Source organism: Aotus nancymaae, unplaced genomic scaffold (genome assembly GCF_030222135.1).
Source record: "Aotus nancymaae isolate 86718 unplaced genomic scaffold, 86718_ANA_hifiasm-v0.15.2.pri h1tg000016l, whole genome shotgun sequence".
Lineage (NCBI taxonomy): Eukaryota > Metazoa > Chordata > Mammalia > Primates > Aotidae > Aotus > Aotus nancymaae.
Genome location: NW_026988428.1, coordinates 3,217,954 through 3,243,083, shown reverse-complemented (window position 1 = coordinate 3,243,083; position 25,130 = coordinate 3,217,954). Strand labels below are relative to the sequence as shown.

Below are 25,130 nucleotides of genomic sequence, written 5' to 3'. Positions count from 1 at the left end.
CTTTTTTTGGAGACATTGTTTCCATTCTCTCTTATAGATATGATTGCAATGAAAAATTTTGTGTACTTAGCATATTTTATTCCCTGGGAATTTCCTAGGAAGATGTTCCCTCTAGCCAAAGAGTAAAGATCTTTCTGACTCATTCTAACTTCCTGAGTCAAAGTCATTTTCACAGGAACAAATAGTGAGCATTATTAATGCTTATTTTAAAATCTTAAGAGAAATGTCTACTTTGAACTCTTTAGGAATAAACTTTCCAGTATTTTAAAGATATAATTTTAAATACCTATGTTATTAATATATGGTAATCCATATAAAACCTAAAAAGTGAATTTTTGCATCATTTAACTTTAAAAGTAGGTGAATGGGCTGAGGAGGATGATATATGCAAGGTAAATATTTATTCTTCATTAACATGTATTTCTTGAGAAACTGCTCTTTGCCAGCCCATATAGTGGTTGCCAAGGCTGTGATAATGGATGGGATACAAACAGCTCATTTCCAAATAGAACATCACTGAAAGTCGTATCACGGATTCTTTGTCCTTGACATTGTGCCACAGCACACTCTTGTCCTGACATTTCTGATTTCTTTGTTCTTTCGCTTGTATGGAATCTGACTCATTTCTTACTATCAGCCCAAAACATGAAGGATAAAGAGTATCTTACTCTCAAAAAGATATCTATATCTATATAGATATGTAATTTCTAAGAATTTCTAAAATCATATTTTCTTTCTCCCATGCCAGCTCTGCTGGGACTTTAGAAACTCTTTTGTCTTCCCAGGATGAAAGTATCTTGCTTCATAGTTTTAGGAATCCCTAAATCATCTCATCTTCATTGTATGTATCTTAGGTTGTGTCTATATATATTCATCAGTTTATCTTTGCAGCACTTTAAGCTAAACAGAGATTTTGGGCCCTCCATGGCAGGGGTGTCCTCATGTAAAAATAAAATGTAATTTAGGATGTGTATCATGAATTATTAATATAGTGCACCATAACTGCGTTTTCACAGATAGAGATAAAACATTTTAGGTTGGGTTCAGGAGCCAAAACCACATAATTCTTAGGTAAAATCAACTTCAGAATTACATTTCAACTTTTCCCTAAATTTCTCCATCCCAGAAAGACTTACTAATTTGTTGATAAATATAACTTTATTACTGTATGATATACAATTCTCTTTCAATTTCTGCTGTGCAAACTTTTTATTTTGTTGATACTCAAACACTTCAGTGGTAATTCTTTAGTAAAAATTGCATCAAGGTAATGGCTTACCATGTAGATCAAGCCCTTTGCTGCTCCATTGGATGCTTCGCTCTGAAAAATACTGTTATATCATTTTGTAGGTATGTTTCTATGCATTACCTAATATATATTGAAATTTCAGTAAATTCATTATGCATGTGTTGTGTATATTGATCAACCAATAGATACACACTTACATATGATTTCAGTAGACTGACTTTTTGAAGGAAAAATTTGTATTAATATAATGATATCTTCCCCAGCTTAAATTTGCATGTTATTTTTAGCTAACATGCCCAAATTAGTTTTCTCATATTATTATATAAAAATATGATTTGAACTTTTAGCAACGATAAGTTTCAAGAATTGGATTTTATAGAGTACTTGTCTTCACAAAAAAAGGATAGATGGAGATAATCTCCTTTTTTTTAAAAAAAATTCATTTATTATACTTTAAGTCCTGCGGTACATATTCAGAACGTGCAGGTGTGTTACATAGGTATACATGTGCCATGGTGGTTTGCTGCATCCATCACTCTGTCGTCTACATTAGATATTTCTCCTAATGCTAATTTCATAATGTCAGAATACTGATTCCACAGGTTGACTTGGGCTACCTCATTGTAAAACTGGCTCTGCCAGATAACAGTCGACTCATGGGCATCACCAACATAGCACAGAGATAGAGAAGAAAATATTAATACAAGGACATCTGAAAAGGAGCTGTGATCGATTTTTTAAAACTTTCCTTAAATTTCTAATATCCTGTAGCCTTAACATTGGGATTGAAGTCCTCCCTGTTGCAACTTAGCACATACCCTACTGTCTGAACTCAAAACCCCAGGAACTACTGAGATCTGAATGTATTCTTGGTTCCAAATCAATCTTGTCACTCCTCGGAAAGCAATGCAAGATAATAAGTAGTATTCACCTGATTGCTTTCCTGCTCCGAGACAGCTGGTGACGCGTGTCTTCCTGATAACCATGAGTTTCAGATCTAAGGCAGGGATAAAGGGAAACTGGAAGCTCTCGGAATCTAAATGTGACAGTCGATGGCTGAGGAGAGGGTCAGAAGGAATAGAATCTGTGACACGTATGAGAAAGGAACAAAATTTATCTGCTCTGGTTGCAATGATTAGATGTCTCTTTGTCTGGCTTTCCTTACAGTGGGTGACTGATCGTACCCGCCAGCTGGCTAATGTCATAATTAACAAAGTTGCTACTACATCTGCAAAGTTTAATCGAAAAATTTGCCAGTGATATGATGGCATTGTCTCAGAGATCACAAGGGACATGGAGTCGACTTTTGCTCAAGGTGGAACGACAGAGCTGTGCAGGCAAGATGAGAAATTGCGAACTTGTTCGACCAAAGGTATGTTTCTTTCATAATTCCACATCCTAGGTTTTCTTATTAAGATTTTTGTTTGATGGTTCATGGTTTCTTCTTTTGTTTCTTGACCGAATTGATTCAGAAGAAGATCCAGATGCTTTTTGGGCATTTATAGCATATTCTCTGAGAGCTTTTTATTTTTCCTAAATCTGTAAATTCATAATATAACTAAGCAGCTTTTGATGATGAAAATGGAATATAAGGCAATAGTTTGCTTGTTGGGTCTAGCTAATCTTTATCAGTTTTCAGAATAAGTATTTGGTAACAGATATCAATGGTACATTTAGACTGTGTAGCGTTGTATTTATTTTGCTCAACAATGTAAAAGCCGTTGCTCTGCGTTATTCTATTGTGTCAACCTTGTTCTAGGACAGGAGAAAAAGCAAGTGTAGTTATGGAATATCTAGAGGTTCTATTTTAGTTTCAATACGCGCTCAAAGGAAGGCTAAGGTCTTGACTTTAAGTTGTGCAAAGTAATTGGGGCTTTTTAAAACAACATTTATAAGGACGACTATCTCTTGAAATTATGTGCTATTCTCCACGGCCAGTCTGGTCATAGACTATTTACGTGTATTTTATTTTTACCATGATTTGCTTTGCTTGATTGAATATTCAAGCTTTGAGGAGTCTCCCAAACCATAGCCTTCCTGTATTGCTAATTAATGAATGTGAATATTGATGAGGAAGGGCACGAACGTCTGTGTATGTGGCTGTGCACTTAATCTAAGTACAAAGAAGGAGGAAGAGGTCTCAAAACATATGCAGAAAGCAAGTTTGGGTTATTTATGCCGTGTCACACCACTGTTACAATACCTAGGCAATCAGTTTACAATATAATTGGGGACGTGCATTAAGGTTCTTCCCCTCTGTGGTCATCCGAGCCACTATATCATGGCAAAATGCAATAATTTGTCTTTTGCCTGTTACTATTGTCATTTGTGTTCATAGCAGTTTTTAAATGTCATGAAATAACATTTTGGAAACAAATTTTGCTCAGCACGTATGTTTTAATAAGCTCATTTAAAGTTTCTCATGGTTTTATTTCTAATCAAGGGAGACTAGATATTATCAATATATTCATTTTAAAATTTGACAATCACATTTTATATACTCAAATAAGAAATGAATCATTTTATGGGATAATGAATTTTAAAGCCTTTGAGTGTCCAGATAATTTTAAACACTGTTTATCAAAATTTTGATGGAAATTTGACTTCACACATTTCTAGTCGTCGCTAAAATTTAATGACATTGATAAGACAAACTGGAAGTGGAGATTTAAATCATTATTTTATTATATTCTGGACACCATTTTTACAGGAGAGTGTTATTCTTGTGATAACTTTTTGTTTCTCTTTCTTTTCTTTGATTCCCCACCCGTAGCCCAATATCTGGCACATAATAGGCATTCAGTAGGTATTTATGATGAATAAATCAATGAATTTAAGTATTTCCACTGTTATTCAAAGATGGTTAACATTTGCTTCCTTCAAATCAGTAGCTTCTGTATGCAGCAAACATTGTGAATAGAAATAAGTAGATGAAAGGCACAATCACAGACAATAGGGAGGATTAAGTTCCTAAAATCATATATTGTTATTTTAACCTAAACCACCATAATATTTTGTGTAATTGAGATTTGGTGTTGTCAGAACTCTGTTGGAGTGTTGAAGGTCTATGAGGATTAGAAAGTGCCCAGAAAGTGGTTCATAGCTGATGTCCCGTTTTTTTGTTTGTTTGTTTGTTTGCTTTGTTTTTGAACAGGATTATCTCCTGAGATGTGTAGAAATGAACTGTTGTCAGAGTTTCAAAGGAATTAATGTTTTTTGGTAAAATGTGCTAATGTAAAGAGTTAGAAGATTAGTGATACATAAGGAAGGCAGTGCGTTATTTCGCATGGAAATAGGAATATAATAAATGTCCTGCAGGTGATTGAGGCTGTAGCAATTTTATTGAAGATTAAAGTTTGATTGACCTTTGTTAGGGTGATTAACCCTTCTGAAATTAAAAGCCAGAGCTGAATTATTCTGCTCAATTTAAATGCAAACATCGAAGCAGGTCCTAGTCATTCAAATAATAATAATAAGAAAACCTTCCTATTTTAATTTTCATTTTTGCACCTCTGAGTGGTATGCTGCTTTAGAGGGACCATAGCTCTGACAAAAGCATCCTGGTGACAGAAAATATACAATAACGTTATAGATAATTGGGAGCATATAGGAAGAGTTCCAAGCACTACTCTCTGCATTTGAAACATCTTAAATCACCATCCCAACAAAAGCAGGGAGTATGAAGCCAATCTCCGCACACTGAAAATGCATGCTCCCAATAGAAAAACAACCTAGGGATGTCCTGAAGGGGTTAGGAGTAATTAACAATGGCCTCTCTATTCTAATTTAGTGCCAACCACTGACACTGCAGATCGTATCCATGTTAAATCTGCATGTCTCCTGAAAATGCGTGCTTTTTGGTACCGTTGCTTTTGAAGCAGTTTCTAAAAGTTGATTATTTCTGATGTCTGGAATTTCATTCTCCATGATCTCTGATAGTTTCTGAATGTATTCAGTACTTTCATTAAGTTCAAAAATGCTATAGGAGACGCTAATTATTTGCAATGCCATTTAATGGTTTATTTTTATTTTTCTTTGTTAAGTCTTCTAAGCCTTTGTGAGTAGTTGTGTATTCACATTGCTTCAAAAACTGTTTCCATTTTTCTTATCATATTAATTTTTTTTAGTTTTAAGTCAGTGAATATTTTTAGTTTTAGTTTCCACCACATAGTGAATGCGTCTTCCTTTTATGTGTCTGTGAACTATTAAAATGATAATAAAGGTTCTCTTCCTTCCACATGTAATTTATTTCTCTCTTTTCATCAAAGAATTCATTCTGAATCTGTCAAGGTAGAAAAGTCCAAGGCATTATAGTGTAAAAATTAAGAAGCCTGAGGTGCTATAGTTTATTTTTACACAAGCTTTTCATGTATTCTTTTAACATCCTTCTGAAAGATAGGCTTCTACTCCAAGCCTGTGAAGAAAGTCAAAGATGAAAAACTTGTGATAGAGTGACTGAGATTATTCAGCGGGCAAAGTCACTCTGGCATCCTCCAGAGAGCTGGATAATACCTTGAAGCATAGATTAATAATATGTTTAACTAAGATCTGTTTGCTGTAAGGATAATTTCCTAATTCTTAATTGTGGGACAAGTATTCAACCATGAACTGTAAACAAATACATTGTTCTGTACCTTGTCTGATAAAGTGTAGATTATCAGTTTTAGCTTCAGTACATTGAATTGTTAAACTTTAAAATACTCAGTTGTTTCATGATAAGATTTGTTTTCTTATTAAAGACAATTTTAACTAAAAGATAAACGTGACCACTAAATTATATCTCTAAAATAAACACTATTAATTCTTCAGACATAATTTTATTATCTTCTCTAATTTGGATTCATCTTATTTTACCTCTTACCAGAACTAAATAAAAATAATCATCAGTATTAAAATTTGCTATAAATACAACATTCTGTAAAATACAAAAAGTTAATGTGCTGAACTACATCCTTCTCTACACTGTCATTAATGATTAGCAGTCTTTTTATTCAAGGAAATCATGGGTTTGGAAGGTGAAATTCATATTGTCTCAGTGTAGAAAAAAGTGTTGGTGAAAGAGCAAAGGAAAATAGGATTATATTTTGCTAAATCCCAAATCCAGTAATTTATTTTGCTTCAGTGTGCTTCGAAGACATTTTATTTCTATATGTTGCATTTGTTTTCTATCAATCGATTTCCACCTAATCCACCCAGTCCCAGTCCTGACATTTTCTCTTATAGTTGTGAAATAACATTCTTTGCTATGAATAAGCCAAGATTAATCCATTTGATATTTCATAGACTGCATATTTTAGCTGGCCTACTTCTGTTTAAAAAGCAGACTGTTGGCTGGGTGCGGTGGCTCACGCCTGTAATCCCAGCCCTTTGGGAGGGGGGTGGATCACGAGGTCAAGAGATCGAGACCATCCTGGTCAACATGGTGAAACCCCGTCTCTACTAAAAATACAAAAATTAGCTGGGCATGGTGGCGCGTGCCTGTAGTCCCAGCTACTCAAGAGGCTGACTGAGGCAGGAGAATTGCCTGAACCCAGGAGGCGGAGGTTGCGGTGAGCCGAGATCGCGCCATTGCACTCCAGCCTGGGTAACAAGAGCGAAACTTCATCTCAAAAAAAAAAAAAGCAGACTGTTTTAAAAAGTGACCAATGGTGTTATTTTATTTGTTATGCATTGTTTATGAGTCAGCAATTTAGTTTGATATTACAGAAATTTAGAGTAGATGTATTATGAGCAATTTTATTCTGCTGGACTAAGGAGAGATGATGTCAGATTGAAGAATTTTCTAGTTTTTTAAAATTATTCATGGTAAAAAGGTAGTCACATATGAATTTTTCAAGATTATCCTCTTTAACAGACAATAATTTTAAAATAAAATTATTTGATTGATAATGGCCAATGAAATTACTTGTAATTTGTTTAATACAATAATAAAAAATGCTCTAGAAACAATAAGTGTCCCAATGTTAACTTTCCAACTTAATTAGGAAGATTAGTTTTCTAGGGCTAGTTTTCAAGTGAGTTGAAAGGTGACCTAATACAGTGTAGTGGTCTATGGCCTATTTGATACAATCTATGCTATTTGTATTAAAATTATCATACTATCTCTATGTATTACTTTGGAATCAGAGAACTTTGTAAAAAGATACTTTTATCTCAAGTGTCTTCAGCATTAGCATTTCTGGAGCCATCATTTACTAACCTTTATTCAGTTTCAACAAGCCTTTATTAAGCACCTACTATGTTTCAGGTACTCCCCCTAATCCAGTGAGGTGAACCTATGAGCCATGTTGTATAAACAAGAAACTCACACTCAGATTGGTGAAGGTTTTACCTGAAGTCAGATAGCTAGCTAGTGGCACAGCCTGGTTTGGAAGCTGGTGACATATCTCAAGGCTTTCCTTCACCAAAGCTGTCTTTGGGATAATCATAAGATTCCACTTTGCTAAAACTTGACCATGAGAACAGGATTCTTTAAATCCTTTCCCCAGAAAAAGGAATTTACTAAAACTCAGGAACTACAAAGAGATAATTAATTCTCTACTGACTCACTCTGGAGGAAGTAAGAGAAGAGGGGGTTTAGAGTGCTTTGGGCAGTACACTGATACACCCGTGCAATGAACATTACTCAGTGGGTTCATTTCATAGAGAGAAGAAATTTTCCTCCCCAAATATTAATAGTTTAGTTCATCGAAAACCAATCATTAGGCTCTTTAAAAAATTGTCTTTACTCACGCCTGCAATCCCAGCACTTCGGGAGGCCAAGGTGGGCGGATCATGAGGTCAAGAGATCAAGACCATCCTGGTCAACATGGTGAAACCCCGTCTCTACTAAAAAAATACAAAAATTATCTGGGTGTGGTGGCTCACGCCTGTAGTCCCAGCTACTCGGGAGGCTGAGGCAGGAGAATTGCTTGAACCCGGGAGGCAGAAGTTGCAGTGAGCTGAGAATGTGCCACTGCACTCCAACCTGGCACCTGGCGACAGAGACTCTGTCTCAAAAAAAAAAAAAATTGTCTTTAAAATCTTTTGTTTACTTGTCTTTTAAAATTCATAAATAATGATGTTTAACAGAATCTTAAAGTCAGAGGCATCTGTCCTACCTCATATGATTTCATTGGTGTGAGCAGTTTGACAACCTGTTGATAAATGTGTCTCCATATTTTATAGTTCCTGCTCTTGAAACTGAGTATAAGTGTGTTGGATGTCTATGCTGTGAGGAATTTCCCAATTGTTTATGGCAAATGCATTTAAAGAAATATGTGGAAAAATTATTTTTGATAGATACCAAAAAATAAATATAGAAGTACAATATTGCTGCATTGTGAAAAAAGAGAGGTCATGCAAAATAACTTGAAAAACATTTTTTCTCCTTTTCTGACTTATGAGAATAAAAGAATTAACCTAAGTTATGCAAAAAATAGACTTCCGCAAAATTTGGGATTGACGGATGCATTTTCACTTAGAGATTTCATCACCCTTCTCATTGTTGATTCTCATTGTTGGTTTGTAAACTCTCTGAAGTTGACAGAGAAGTGTGATCAGTCTAAATTCATCTCTATATTTATTTTCAGGGCCTACAAGAGACCCTGATATGTGGTAGACACTGAGGAAGTGTTTGTTAACTTGGATTGAAAATTGCCATTAAGATAAAGCTAGGGACACTGAGCCCAGTACTTCATTATAAAGGCCTGGTGTTTACACTTAGAAATAAACTTAAGCTTCAAAGTCTGAAAGAGAAAAAAGAAGCAGGAATTTGTGAGCGTGTTTATTATATACAAATAATCTCCATCCTAGATAATTTGTTTGTTTTTGTTTGTTTTGTTTTGAGATGGAGTCTCACACTGTCACCCAGGCTGGAGTGCAGTGGTGCAATCTCAGCTCCTTTGCAACCTCCGTCTCCTGGGTTCAAGCAGTTCTCCCGCCTCAGCCTCCCAAGTAGCTGGGATTACAGGCACCCACCATCATGCTCAGCTAATTTTTTTTTTTTTTGTATTTTTGTAGAGACAGGGTTTCACCATGTTGGCCAGGCTGGTCTCGAACTCCTGGCCTCAGGTGATCCACCTGCCTCGGCCTCCCAAAGGTTAATTCTTGTATCTACTTCAGATACTTTTTTAAATGATCCAGGTTTCTTTACTTTAGCTTTAACTTATGCCCCTAAAACTCTCCCTAGCCAGAACTTGTTAGTCACTAGTTAGCCACTTACTACTTCACAACAATAAAATTAGTTTTTCTGAACTGATTAAAATATTTAATCAAAATGATCAGTTTGGTTTATGTTTGTAGAGGGAGAAGAGAAACAACTTAGAGTCTTCATTCTGAAAATGAATGAAAAAGCAACTAAAGGGCATTGTGTAGAATCAGAGAAGTTGAAGAATATTTGCAGGAAAATAAATTGCTATTGTGATTCTAATTACAAATGAAAGTGTTTGTAGCAGAGAAAATTAAAGCGTGTAATAAAATGAAACATACTGAGAGAATCTTCCCTAAGAGCTGCTAGACAAGATAGAAGAGCAAGTCTGACCAACATCCTTTCTAAGTATATAAATACTTGAGAATTCATTAACCATTTGAGTCCTGCTTGATGGTTAAACCCTTAGGCAGATGTGAATCAACTTTACTATGTGGAAACATTGAGGAAAACATTTATGAAAAATATGATCCAATTTCTGAAAATACAGGCCAATTACAGACTGAGATTTAATTTAGGAATTTTACTCTGCATGATGTATATATTAATGATGATTTTCTTGTCTCATTCTTTATATTCACAAGCAAAAGGAGATTTTTACTTATTGACATATTACTGAAGAATCTCGCTTTTTTGCAAAATTACACATTTTTTTGCATAAATGTGCCCAATTACCTGAATTCAGTTTTGATTAGCAGTGTTAATTGATGCAGCTGTGGATGGTATCTGTTTACCCAAATTACCATGTGCAAACAGCAATATGTCTGGAAGTGAATATGCTAAACTGAAAATACTAATTAGGTAAGACAGATTGTTATTCAAGTCACATCGTGGAGCTTTCTAATGAAAGCCTGGATGTGTCAGGGTTTCATGATATTCAGACAGAAATGTCTATATTATATATGATTTCTAAATTTAATTCATAAGAACAGATGGGATGTCAGCCAGAGTTCTTCTGCCTTATTCTGGTATTAATGTGAATATTTTGCTCAACTGGAGATATATTCATGTGTTTTTTTGTGGGAAACTCATCATGTGCTTTGACAATATGCCAGCCCTGTATATCCAGACACATCTATTTTTTGATCAATATATTTGAAGATTATATCCACCTACCATCCCAAAGATGAAGACGAATAAGCCATCTTGCAAGCTTAATCACATCAGCTGGTTAATTTAATCAAATTAAATAATAGAAAGGTTAGTTAAACAGGCAGCTTAACTGAATAATATTTTATGGATGTTTTCCTTTTGCACTCCCCAAAAATAATAATAAAGATTTGATCCTAGGATTCTTAAGAATCAGTGAGCAATTCACAGGACACAGAAAGGTGAATTCTCATTGCCTTCAGGTTGTTTTGGATCTTTAATCATTTAAAAATAGACAGCAAAACAGTGCTTATTTTCAAGTGCCCAATTTTAAAGTGTTAACAGCCGTTTTTGTTTTTGGTTTCCATTACCTTTGTCTTAATGCATAACCTGCTTTGCTTAAAGTTTTTCTTGAAAGAAAGCATTAACTTTTACTTTCTGCTGTGGAACTCAGAACTCAGTAATGGCACTGTAAGTTAGAGGTATCTGAAGCTTAGAGTACAAATCCTGCATATCAGATAGTGAAGAAATAATGGACCCATCTTTCCTCTCCTAAGAGGCTAAATAACTGTGCTTAATGCATAAAAGTCTCCTTTTCCCAAAGGCTGTGAAAATGAGGCCTCTTGACTCAACCTGAAGAGTTTAAGATCCCTATTAGATATTTTAAGATGCCACGAGCTAAATGGGGGTGATTTTCATGATGCAAATTTGAACATAATTATAGTTTGGCACATTTAATTTAGGTTTAAGTGAGAATTATAATTACCAAAAATTGAATTATTTCAATTATGCTAATTTCTATCCCCAAAGTTTTGTGTCATTTGGGTTCTTTAAAACAGGTTTAGATTCTGCAGAACTACAATTGGAGTCTAATACTAAACATAAAAAATTTGTGAAAATGATTCGAAAATGATTCACAGCTAGTTACATCTTAGCTACAAAAATGTTGATGTACTATTAACTGGCCCAGGAAAACTGGAGGGGCTGGAAATGGCTTAAATCAAAAATAGAAATAAAGGGCATTATGTGTTAACTGGGCCATTTGATTACCGTTTTCTACATCAATACCAATTTTAACGTATCCTTGCTATTTGCTGGCTAATCAATGAAGCTAATTTCAGTATTTTAAAAATAAAATTTGTGTGCATTACAGTTATGATTATTTAATAGTACACTTTCAGGAAAAAAAGAATAGTATAGTTACCTTCAGAATTATCTTGCCTTTGATTATCATTTAAAAGCATTAGGCCTTTCAAAGGTGCTTAATGTAAAATTCCTTAATTCTTGAAGATGAAAATTTGGAAAGTTTCATTTTCCTATGGCTGATGGTAGCTTGGTAAATTCTCCATGGACAGTGTAAGAGAGTTCATTGTTACAGAACCAAAGTGTATGTGTGTGTAAATGTGTGTGCACATACATTCATAAAATCGCCTAACCGCTGAATTCAAACACTAGAATCGCCAACTGGTTTGATTTGTCAGGTATGTTTACTGCTGAGTTCACTAAGGCAACTGCTAAATAAACCTAAGTCCGCTTTTACAGCACAAAGGAAGGAAAATCATGTGGAGATTTGAACTTGTTTTGTGTAAGGCTCTTGACACACATGAGCATTTATACATTTTAACTTTAAAATGGGAAAACAGCTCAGTGATAGCAAATCAGATACAGGGTTACAGAATTTTATCAGACATTTCAATGAATTGTCTTTAGGCAAATCACCCAACCTCCGCGTGCAAATTAATTAATTTTAAGAATAAATATAGCTATCTTTCTGACTTATTAAGGATTTATCATTCGTGCCCAAGGTTCAACGGATCTGTAAATGAAGTGTATGAATCTTGTCTTTGAACTCTAATTGGCATGTGAGGGAGGCAGGTCTGACTGAGTTAAAGGCTGAAGGACTTAATCCTTTGAAGAAATTTTGATTTCGTTTTATTACTTCTAAGTATTGCTAATGTATTCTAAAATTAATTTGACTCTGACTGCTTGGCGTATCCTGATTTCCTTTCCAAAGGATAGACTGTAGGCCCCTTGAAGGAAATCTCCTCTTTCATTGTTAACCTTCTGCCCAACCACAGCCACAGCTTTATCACTGAGTAGTATACTAGTGTACACACAGTAGGGACACTTGAAGAGCTAATAGAGTGAACAGTGGTTACAGTGAGTAAAACCATAACCATTAACTCCATTTGTAACTGTCAATCACCGATATTTCATGATCAGTGTATTGCCTGGCCCCAGGGTCCATAAACCCCCTGAAGACATTTTAAAAAATTTAAAGCTCTTGTTTTTCAAAAAGCTGTATTTTTTTGGTTGGCTTATTGTCTGGTCAAAAAAACTAACATGTCACAAAGAATGGAATTCATTAGAACTTGCTCCCTGCTAAGTATAGCACATGAATTAATATACACTTGGATTAATGCAAATTTCAAACAAATGGGATTTGAATTGCTAAGCAAAGCTTTGTAGACAGGCAGATCTAAATTCAAATTTTGCCTCTGTTATTTGCTAGCAGTGTGACTGTGAGGCATTTTCCTAGATCTTTTGGGCCTTAGTTTACCCAACTGGAAAAGACAGAAACTAATACTTATTTTTAGTGATGTTATGAATGAACTATATAATGTATATAAATGCCTTCACCCAATGCCTAGCATTGAGCTAACACTCAGTAAATAATAAGTATAATTACTGCATAAAGTACAGTAGCTCTGTTTTAGAAACCAACAGAGGCAATTAGATAAGGTTTTAAAATCTGTCATTCATTAATTTACCTAAACTTTTATGCAGTAAAATTTCCAATCAATGTGAGTGTATTTATAGATTAGACAGATAGATAGATAGATAGATAGATAGATAGACAAGCCTCTTTTGTCCCAGGTGTATATGTATGTGTTTTGTACATATACATATATCATTTATATAAGGACAAAACTAAATACCTGGCTTACTGAAAGTATATAGTATATACACTTTTGGCTTTCTTCTTTTCCAATAGTTTCCAGCAGCTATACAACATTTCATAGCTCAAAAATAATTCTATACATATTATCATATTTGATTTTCACAGCAGCAAGACAGGACAAGTGATATTGCATTCATTTTTTTTAAAGTACACAGAGATGTTAAGTGATTTACCTGGTATTACTTCAGTGAAAACAGGAAATATGAAGGTAGGAGAATACACATGGAGTCTTTTTCCAGACTGTTTGGAAAAACAAGCTAATAATGCTATTTCTCTATGGAATATTGGCAAACAAAAATGTCTTAAATGAATAATACTACACTTAAATGTAGATCGCAGAAGTGAGTATATTATGAAATCCAGATATTATCCAGGTTTGGGAAGGTGGTAGAATTAGTTTCTCCTTAGTAAATATTATTAAGATACGCTGACTCACTGCATTGCTGACAACAGTTAAACATTCTCATTTCCACTCTTGTTAATAGGGCTTGTATGGGAATGGAGTAGCTGAGTTAGCAAATCTGGGACCAGGAACTTAGGTCTCCCTCAGGCTCAGACAAAAGCTGAGAGATCTAAACATGGGAAAACATCTAGAGATTTCTTAAGAAATTAGCACATGGAGCCAGATTCAAAAAAAAGAAGAAGAAGAAGAAGATTCTTCCTTTTTATAAGGAGTTAGTTGCAGGAAACATAAAATGACCCAAGGAAGCCATTGGATTATAATATTTTACTGATTCAACAATTATCTTACAAATACCATCTGTATGTAAGCTATTGAAAAGGCACTATAGGAACATAAAATGTACAAGGCACAATGTCTTCAAGGATCCTAAATACCTATCCTTTTTATATAATAATTACTATATGCTTATTGCAACAATGATATCATTAACTGATAAATTCTTTTAATTCTGAGGATATTAAGAAACACATTCATTCACGTATTCCTTCAAAAAGCACTTAGTCCTTCTTGCACCAGGTAGTGGAATACGAATGTGAGCTTGGAAGTCAGATAGCTTGAGTTTAGATCCTTGGTTTTCCACTAATGAGAGGTAGGGACAATTATATGAATGTTCAGCTTTTGTGTCTATAAAATTGAGTTGATCATAAGATTGATATGGGAATTATTATTTGTAATACACTGTGTATGGCATACACAAGTACTACTACTATTATTATTATGCTTCTCCACTCAAGGGATATACAAGTAGTTGGTGAGTGAAATAAACACACCTAAAGCAACTAGGTAATTTTAATATGACATGGAAATAATTGCAATCTCACTTGGCCTGGACTCTACAGGTGCTGCTGAATTTAGAAATAGGAAGGGGCTCCTGGAAAAAGAGAACATAAAACCAAAAATGATTTCTGTACAGTGTGGTGTCTAGATCTAGCCATGTGTTTGTTCAATATATGCAGCCTGATGAACACTTCCCTGGGGAGCACTGTGAATTTAGGAACCTACAACATCTGTGCAATTTAAACAGAACCAAAGCCCAAACCCCAAAACACATAGAATATGATTTTCTATTCAGTGTGGCTGAATAGGACCACATCCATCCCTGGGGCTTTGATTCATGAACTACATGGCCCTGATTGACATCAGGTTGTTGCCTTCTCAGAGAGCACACATGGCAGAGTTTTGGTGTATTTAGACTTGTTCAGGATTCTTACGTCCAGAAAGTCCAGATTAGATTTTTGTCATTAGCTTGTCAAGCTTCTCTTAAGTCCACTTAATGAGGTCTGCAGTGGAATGTCTTTTATGTTCTGTGGCCTTTATGCTTAGTCTCAGCTACTCTCAACTGTGGCTGAGAAGTTAATGAAATTACCACAGTGTTCATTTGAGGTCTGCTGCTTTTGAAAACACACCTCGTATGTGTTTGGGTATTTAAATTCTGTTTTCTAGCTTTTAGGGTTTATATCCTCGTGGTGCATTCAAGTGCTATGGAAATAAGACCAGATGGATGTGACAACCAGCCATTCGGGAAATTACATACACATTACATTTTGAAAAACCAGTGTACATATGTCTATCTGGATGTGCTCATATGCTGGATTATTTTTGTTGCATCCAAATGGTTGGGATTTCAGTGAAGCAGCTACTTAAGAGTGTCAGCACGAGCATTCCTTCCAGGGGAAAGTGGGGCCGGCACCAAGCCATTTTGTCAAAAACAGTTTGAATGTGGGCACCGAGTAAAGGTCATTCTGCATTTTTCTGCTTTCTTTTAGTTTTTTCCGTAGCTCTCACCACTATAAGACTTCATACCATAAAGTTGTTCGTTATCTGTCATCCCTCTAGAAAGTAAATGCTGTAAAGACTGGAAATTTTTCTACCCTCTTAAATACTTTAGTGTTTGACACATAATGAGCACTTTATATGTGATAATGAGTAAATTCACCATCACTGAGATAACGAAATCATGTTTAATTCCCTTCCCTTTGTGCTGAAGCAGGCATAACATGGAGGTTTTCTTTTGTCTCTTAAGTGATGTGCATATGACTATGAATAATGCTCCTGCTGTTGCCTAACATTTATATAATGTTTACTCTATGCCAGACACTGTTCTCAGTACTTTACATCTAATTCTGACAACCCTTGGAGGTGGGGGCTGCTATTCTCCCTTTTTTATGAGTGAGAAAATGGAAGCACAAATCCTACCTGATAGAGCCAGGATTCAAACTCATCTATATGAACTTCTACATCTCATGTTGTTAAAATGTGGCTTCTGGGGTTTAAAAATAAGTCATCTCAGGAATGTAGCCATCATTTCAGTTAGCGGAAAAAAGCATCCTATAACCATGATCTCTTAGGTCTGTGCTATTCTTAAATATGCAATTCTGTTTAGCCCACTGGTACAAAGGTAATTATTCCCATTTTACTCTAAGAAGTAGGAATCTCTAGAGGCATTCACTTTTCTTATTTTGTATGATATCTCTTCAATGATTTGCCTACATACTTGCCCTTCTATCAGAAAGAAAGAAGAAGAGGAGACTAGATGATTAATGCTGTAAATAAACACTCCAGGTTTTGGTTAAAATATTGCATTAGCAAGACCAAAGCATATTGTCAAGCTAAATGGAAAAATTGGTATTGGGGATTTTATCTTGGCTTACTCATGGTTACTCAAGTTCATTCTTACTGATACAAATTGTGATAGAATAATCAGATTTAATTTGAAGTTAAGACATATTATATAACTTTTAGTAACAATTGTGCCTTCCCAATTGGATTTGATTAGCCTGATTGTAAAAGTTAGTTTGTAAACCTCAGCAGAGAACTCACATGATAGTGTAGGTTTGTCTTAGATTAGTGCTGGAAAAAAATGGAGAAGCCAAAGTGGAATTGTAAATTTTTTAAAAGCTGGTGAAAAGCACCTCTAGGCACATAGGTAATCAGAGTGGACAGTATGTACAATGTAATGGCTAAGTCTTCAGAAGAATGACACAATTTTCAGCATGCATTTGTGTACTGGGGGAATCAAGTTCCATAGCCAGAGGTACCATATCTTCATTAGAATTGTAAATTATGTTCATTATCTATAAATTTCCTTGAAAGCTTTCCTATTGTCTATCCACATAGCAATATTATTTTATCAATTCATTTCCCCACAACCTACTCCAGTCCAGATGCTCAAATCAGTTTTCTTGTATCTCTTTTTTTCCTAAATTAATGTTCCATGATATCCCATTAAAAAGTCACATGGCATTTTTGGGGTTTATATAATCCTATTGATACCTCCTGTGTAATATATATTTATATGTTACATAATTTTGACATTACCTAATATGATAGAATATCAATTTCTGACCCCACTAACAGAATAAGATAATTCATGCAAAATGCTTTAAAGTACTAAGTACAGGGTAACACATTCCAATAAATGGCACCTATAACTCGTAAACATATTCAATACATTGGAAAAAAATTGAAGAGAATCATTTTTCACAATAACTTTTGGATGTGACCATGGTTTTTCCCATCCTGGGTCAGATCAGCAAAGTCACATTTACATTAAATTACACTCTTGAACTTCAGACTCTCTCTAGCCTATTTTCTCATTTTTCCTTTCATATACTATATTATGAAGGCAACTGGTGCTTAACTAGCAACCATCATCATCACCACCATCGTCACCATGATGTCCATATCTCCCTAAAATAGTACCAACATTTATGGAGTAGTTTATCATGCACCTTTACATATAATTTCTTCTTTCCGCAATCCACAGTGGTTGACATAAGTATAGAGGAAACATCATGAAGCTAGTGAGGGACAGATTTAAAGTTGAGTCTGACTCTTAGATGTCCTTCACAATGATAAATAAGAGATTCGTGGGATTATTAATGTTGTGGATAATTTTGAATAAACTCTGCAGACATGTCCCACTCTTAGATAACAATTCTTTTTAACTAATCAGTCATTGAGCTTGACCTTAAGGAACGTGAATATTCTCTCCTTTAACTTCAGTTAGCATCTTTGGAAAGGGCTCACAGTTTTTGGTTTCCAGTAACCCCCAAGCTCTTCTAGAAAGCAGAAATGCAAGCAGATAATCAGGGGACAGGGCTAGGGATATCTGCATTTTAATTTGGACTATAACATGTCAAGGGCAGAAATATGGTAGGTTATGGGATTGGACGAGGAAAAAATCCTAGGGATGAGCAAGTTCTAGTCGTATTTCTAATACTGCAGGTTACCTATGACTCCACATAAATATGTCTAACAGCTTTAGAATGGAAGAAGAGATGGATAGGGCACACTTTTTACAAATTACTTGTGTCACTGGATGGGATGAGAAATGGGAATATGCCAGTTTCTTATTTAAACAACAGTTCATCAAGTGACATAAACACTCCAGATAACAGGAAGGATTTATCTGCTGGTACCATTTTGAGTGTTTAGTCATCACTGGCACAAAAGAAAGTAGGAACTGGGACATAGGGAGGGAAAGTTCATACACTGGGGCCTTTCCGGGGGTGGAGGGTCAAGGGCGGGATAGCATTAGGAGAAGTACCTAATGTAGATGACGGGTTGATGGGTGCAGAAAAGCACCATGGCACATGTATACCTATGTAACAAACCTGCATGTGTTCTGCACATGTACCCCAGAACTTAAAGTATAATTTAAAAAAAGAAAAACATAGGGCCCATAGGGAACAAAAAAAAGAAGATGACTTAAGTAGAGCTGAAGGAGATATGCCTCAATCATTATTACCACCAACTGTTGTTGTTTTTTATGGTATATTCTAAATTTGGTTGTCATTATCCTTGAAGGGCTTATATCTGAGGTGCATTACTATTTTTTATGACTTTTAATTTTTCACTGTTACTGAGAATATTTGAAAAATACTTTTTTTTAATGGGAAGATCTAATCTTTCACATCTATGTTTTAAATTAAGGAAAAAGACCAGGTGTGGTGACTCACGCCTGTAATCCCAACACTTTGGGAGGTCAAGGTGGGTGGATCACTTGAGGTCAGGAGTTTGAGACCAGCCTGGTCAACATGGTGAAACTCCAACTCTACTAAAGATACAAAAATTAGCCAGACATGGTGGCATGTACCTCTAATCCCAGCTACTTGGGAGGCTGAGGCAGGAGAATTGCTTGAACCTGGAAGGTGGAGGTTGCAGTGAACCAAGATTTCACCACTGCACTCCAGCCTGAGTGACAGAGTGAGACTCCATCTCAAAAAATAATAATAAAAATAATAAATAAACCAAGGAAATTTTGATGCTAAAGTAAATTTTGTGACTATTTTGTGGTGGTGGAAGGTAAAAAACATTTCTTAATTGACAAATTAGGATCGTAATATTTATCATGTACAACTTGATGTTTTGAAATATGTATGTATACATGTAAAGTGGTGGGGGGTTCAATGAAGCTAATTCACATATACATTACCTCACATACTTATCTTTTTGGTGTGTGCTGAGAACACTTAAAATGTACTCTTTTAGTGATTTTTCAGGTATACAATTAGCTATAGCCACCATGTTGTACATTAGGTCTCTTGGACTAATTCCTTCTATTTAACTGAAATTTTATATCATTTGCCCAACATCTCTAACCCCTCACACTCTCCAGCTCCTGGTAACCATCATTTTTCTCTCTTTCTATGTTAAGCTTTTTTAGATTCCACATATAAGTGAGATCACACAGTGTTTGTCTTTCTGTGCCTGGCTTATTTCACTTAACATGAAATAGGCAGGTATAGAAAGATTGAATTGGAAGTCAACTGGAGGATGACCTCCAGTTCAATCTATGTTGCCGCAAAGGACAGGATTTTATTCGTTTGTTTTTAAATTTATTTATTTTACTTTAGGTGCATACTATATCTGGCATTTCTCCCCGTGTTATCCCTCCCCACCCCCCCTTCTTATTTTAATCTCTAAATAATAATAATATGTATATATAACATCTACACTGTGTATGTGTACCACATTTTCTTTATCCATTCATCTGTTAATGAACACAGGTTGGTTCCTCATCTTGGCTGTTGTGAATAATGCTGCAATGAACACGGGAATTCAGATATCTCTTTGACTCTTTGACATATAAATTTTATTTCCTTTGAACATATACCCAGTAGTGGGATTGCTGGATTATATTGTAGTTTTATGTTTAATATTTTGAGGAATCTTCACTGTTTTCCATAATGGCTATACTAATATACATTCTAACCAATGATGTGAGAGGACTCCCCTTTCTACACATCCAAGACAACCTTTGATATCTTTCATCTTTCTGATAATAGCCACTATAACAGGTTGTGGTGATATCTGATTGTAATTTTAATTTGCATTTTTCTGATAATTAGTGATGTTGAGCCTCTTTTCATGTACATGTTGGCCATTCATCTGTCTTCTTTTGAGAAATATCTATTCAGGTGCTTTGCTCAATTTTAAATCAGATTATTTATTTTCTGGCTACTGAGTTGTTTGAGTTCTTTATATATTTTGGATATTAGCTCCCTTATCACATGTACAGTTTGCAGATATTTTCTGCCATTCTGTAGGTTTTCTCTTCATTTTGTTGATTATTTCCTTTGCTGTGCACAAGCTTTTTAGTTTGATGTATTCATTTGTCTATTTTTGCTCTTGTTGCCTGTGTTTTGGGGGTCATATATTTTAAAAAAATTATTACTAACACCAATGTCATGTAGCTTTTTCCTTATGTTTTCATCTAGTATTTTTACATTTTCTGTTCTTACATTTAAATCTTTAATCTGTTTTGAGTTGATATTTGTATATGGTTTGAAATAAGGGCTTACTTTCATTCTTCTCCATGTGGATATTCAGTTTTCTTAACATTTCTTAAAAAGACTGTTCTTTTCTCATTGTGTATTCTTGGCACCTCTATCAAAACTAAATTGACCATAAATGGGTGAGTATATTTCTGGTCACTCTATTCCATTGGTCTATGCATTTTTTTTTATGTTAGTACTTTGCTGCTTTGATTACTATAACTTTGTAATATTTTTTGAAGTCAGGTAGTTTGATGCTTCCAACCTTGTTCTTTTTGCTTAAGATTGCTTTGACTATTCAGAATCTTTTGTGGTTCCATATAAATTTTAGGATATTTTTTACATTTCTGTAAAAAATGCCCTTGGAATTTTGATAGGGATTGCTTTGAATCTGTAGATCATGAATATTTTAACAATATTAATTCTTCCAATCCATGAACATGGGCTATCTGTTTTAATTTCATTCATCAATGTCTTACAGTTTTTAGTATATAGGTCTTTCACCTCCTTGGTTAAATTTATTCCTGAGTATTTTATTTATAGTTATTAAAAATGGGATTTAAAAATTTTTCTTTTTCAGATAGTTTATTGTTAGTTTATAGAAGTGCTGCCAATTTTTACATGCTAACTTTCTATCCTGCTGATTTACTGAACTTGTTTATTAGCATAATAGGTTTTTTTGTGAAATCTTTAGGGTTTGTTATAAATAAGATCATGTTGTCTGTAAACAGAGACAATTTGACTTTTTTTTTTTTTTTTGACAATTTGACTTTTTTCTTCCAATTTGGATGCAGAAAACATATTTTGATCACATAAAAAATAGATAAAAGTCTAGCAATTGAATTTTTAAAATAACTAATGGAGATTGACTTGAAAAGGTTTATTTTCATTTTATCCCTTGCAATAGATATTTTGTCAAGCTTTAACATACTCTAAGATCTGACAGCAGAAACTTTTGGAAGAATGACTTGAAAACATCAACAAAACAAAAAGATTTTAGAATTTGCAGGAAGTCTGGCCTGGCTATTTCTTACTATGCACCTTGGGTGGTTTTGAACTCTGAGAGATACTATGGAACATACATGTCTGCATATCATTAGCATTCAAACAAGTTTCCATAAGAAGTCAAAATCTCCTTAAGGGAACATTGGTAGAGCTTCAAGTCCTTTATGGTTTTCAAAAAAAGAGTATGTTTTGCTGTACCAAATAACTGGCAGAGAGTTAAGAATATACATTTTGTATAGATATGTATTCATTTAATTCATGAAACAGAATCTTTTTTTTTGCAGCCAAAAGTGCCATTCTCAGAGGGCATGTGGGCAATCAAAATATTCTCAAAGCCTGAAAGCCAAAGAAGAAGTAGCTTTTGGTTTATTTACTGGAGTATGTCTTTCTAAACATTATTTTTAAAATTAGCCCCAAAGGGCAATAAACTAGGCCTTTCTTTGGCCTGAGTGAATAAGAAAGATGAGGATTACAGGACATTCAACAAGAATGCCCTCCATATGATGTCTGTTTCAAGGTGTACACTCAATGAGGTAAGTTTAAACAGGAAAAAGTAAACATAGGACCATCACTCTGTTCATGCAGAGCAGTCAAAACTTTCTCAGCAACATGCTTTTCACTAACTCAATGAGGCAGCATGGGTGTCCAAGAAAATATGTATAAAGATTTTTCTTTCTTAGTTTTTCCCCTGTTCCAATCTCATTACCGTCAGCAGTGTCTGAAATACAGAGGAGAAATCATAAACATTAATGAATAGATGGGTCAATTTTGATAGAAATGGAACTGTTCACATATAAGCAGGTGTTAATTAATGAAGGGTAGGTTTAAGACCAGTGCTCCACAGAAAGAGAACAAAGTGAAATAAACTAAATTTGATTTTCAAATACCTATAGAATTTAGTATTTTGTAATAAATGTTTCCTTTCCCATTTTATATGCTAAGAGACCAAAACATACAATGTTTATTAAGTAATGGGTATCAATTAAAACTTTAAAAACAAATGGAGAATATCAAATTATGGTATCATTGGTGAAGCACCCTTTCTCAGTGTTCTAAATATTGTATTGTCAGCCATTGCAAATACATATTAAAAGGACTGAAATAATGTCCATTGTGTCCAGGTATAGGAATATTGTGTTTCAAAAATTCAACAGGAACTTGCTGAGGGAATTCACCTGTGTTAGATAATTTAAGATGTAGTTAGCAAATTCTTACTTTCCTAGAATCACATAAAATATTCATAGATTCCTGTCAGAAGTTGCAAAGTTAAATTTAAAACCCCATTCTTGGCTCCATGAGATAAAATATTTCTGTAGTATCTTATTTTCTTGACTTTATTATTCCTAGTACGATTGGAACTATTTCGTAATCCCATTCCACCATGGATCGAGAACACAGCATCATACTTCGTGGCATCTCTCCTTCATAACTCTCTTTGGGGCCTTACATTCATTCACATACATGCAAAATAAAAGTGAGAAAGTATTTGGCTTTTCTAGAATCGCAAATTTATGAAGTCTTTATAAAGCCATTGAGGAAGGTGACTAGAGCTACATTTTCGGAGCACTGACTCTGTTCCAGGTAGCTTACATATACGACTTCTAATCGTCTCAACCCAGAAAAGTGGACAACATTATCACTATTTCCTAGAAGAAAAAACTTAACTAATTGTGTCAAATCAACTTTTCTTTTCTTTTTTTTTTTGAGATAGAGTCTTGCTCTGTCGCCAGGGGCCAGGCTGGAGTGCAGTGGTGCAACCTTGGCTCACTGCAACCTCCGCCTCCTGGGTTCAAGCAATTCTTCTGCCTCAGCCTCCTGAGTAGCTGGGACTATAGGCGCGTGCCACCACGCCTAGCTAATTTTTGTATTTTAGTAGAGACAGAGTTTCACTATGTTGGCCAGGATGGTCTCGATCTCTTGACTTCGTGATCCGCTCACCTGGGCCTCCCAAAGTGCTGGGATTATGTGCCCGGCAAATCAACTTTTCTAAAGTTACTCAGATCAGACGTTTAAATGAGGCTGACTCCAAAGAACATAGTCTTTCTATAACACCACAATATGCTCTCTTACTATCTTGAGAGGTTGTACTAATTTAAATAGAAAAACTATTAATGGCATTCATGGTTCATGGTTAAAAAAAAAAAAGAAAAGTTTCATTTCATTTTCAACTAAACCTCCTTAGTCCTCTTGGTAATTAAATAACCAAGTCCTGACTTGTGTATACCATCAATGGGAAATATAGAAAGGTAGATAAAGGAGGGGGAAAAAAAAAAAAAAAAAAGAGAGACTATTGCATGTGTCTACCTGGTAGTGGCTCATAGAGGAAACAAAAGGAAAATGCTTATTTTCCTGCTAATTATTTTTCTGTTTAAAGGAGGAAAACAATGGCATGAGGTGAAGGATAAATAGAGAATATCGATGTGGTAATAATGATCAAAACAGAACAAAGAACAATTGATTTGGGAGTTATTTCTCCATCTCTCTGGCCATTCCACTCTTTACTGAATGAGTGTACGCTGTTTGGCTTTCAGGCTAGGGTTGTCATGCGAGAAGTGTACATTAATTTCATATTTTCGCATAACTTTCTTTTGGGGATAAGACTTTTGGTTTCTGCTGTTTATTATTTCAAAGGCATCTATATGCTAATATGTTTTATGCTTATTATTTTCATGTTTGTCCCTTAGGTTATGCTTCATATCACCCACCAGGGAGGATCATATCTCATAAAAACTTTCAAATTTGATTTTGAAAATTATTCAGAAAAATTTAAGCCATGCAATCTCCCCACATAGGAAAGACTATGCTCTGGAGAGTTCTGTAATTTGCAGAAAATGGACTGGGATAACATTTGAGTTTTATGCTACCATAATCCTCTTGAGAAGAACAGCTAGCTACCCAGAATATTTAACATTGTGACATTGAATCTAGTAATAGGTTGTAAGAAATTGCTAAATTATTACATTTAATCCAAAGAAGAGGAAGGCAAGGCTGTTTTCAATCTCCCCAGCCTCTGAGGTGTGTTATCTGCTTCGATTGCTGTAAATACTGTATATTAATTGTATGGTATCCTTCTTTTGCATCATTTCTAGAAAGCTAATTTTAATGATACTAATGACTGAAGCTGAGTTTGTGCACAGAGGAAGAATCAGATAAAATAGAAATATCATATAATAAGCCAGCTTAATGTTTTCTTCCAGAACTTTTATTACAGAGATTTTTTTTAATAAAGTTGTAATTTATTTTGAAAACAGATTGCTGTTTCAAAAAAAATAAAGTTAGCTAATTACCCTGACATAAAATATTTCTTCAGGCATTGTCTTTTAAATAAATCAAGGCTTAAAAATGAATTCCTTGACACGAATTCCTAGGATTCCTAGGTTACTTGGAGGGTATTT

General features: G+C 34.7%; 1 long non-coding RNA gene across 2 annotated transcripts in view; it reads left to right on the top strand.

The window, feature by feature from the left end:
- The window catches only part of LOC105728745 (uncharacterized), a 100,688-nt gene that overhangs the window by 62,977 nt on the left and 12,581 nt on the right, over nucleotides 1-25,130 (top strand). For both annotated transcript variants that reach the window (XR_010342906.1, XR_001110109.2), the window contains one exon: nucleotides 2,417-2,621. This is a non-coding gene — a long non-coding RNA (uncharacterized LOC105728745). The remainder of the gene's footprint in view (nucleotides 1-2,416; nucleotides 2,622-25,130) is intronic.